Raw genomic sequence first — 669 nt, forward strand, 5'->3', positions numbered from 1 at the left:
CCCCCCCATTTCTGACATACACCTTCATCATCCGAGTCAACAACTTCCGTAACCATACATTAACATAGATCATATAGCCATTTTGCAAGTAGCTCGGTTATGCCCCGCGCACTTGCATTGACTGCACATAGTTCGTTTCTTCTTTCCTCTCATCTGCACAAAGGGAATCTGCTTGTTAGAAAACGTTTACTGGAGAAATGTTAATGTCATCTACAACTTCTTAAGTATACACAATTTACATTAGTAAGGACAATGTAATTACTACCTCAAATTCTCCTCTTGATAAAATGCGGGTTTTTCTAGGCCTCCCGGGTGGCCTCCTGGCTGGTGGATCAACTTCTACCTGGCTTTCTGATCCATCACTCGAGAGAATTTTAATGTTTTCGTACCCAAAACCGGATATATTATTTTACTGTAGGTTCTCAAACTGTAATATTCTCCAACGAGGGAATCCACCCTGATTTTGTACCTTGTAGCCGCTGCGATGGCGTGGGTGATGGAATTAGGAGCGCTTGAAACTCATAGCACGTAAAGGTTTTGTCTGTTAAATTAACATTACATATGTTTCCCTTCTTGTCTCGCACCTCATACTGTTCTTCTCCTATGAGGGTGACCCAAAGCCCCCCACTCCTTTCAAAGTTTGCTGCCACAAGATCATCGATATGAGGT

This window comes from Brassica oleracea, unplaced genomic scaffold (assembly GCF_000695525.1).
Source record: "Brassica oleracea var. oleracea cultivar TO1000 unplaced genomic scaffold, BOL UnpScaffold00418, whole genome shotgun sequence".
Taxonomy (NCBI): Eukaryota; Viridiplantae; Streptophyta; class Magnoliopsida; order Brassicales; family Brassicaceae; genus Brassica; species Brassica oleracea.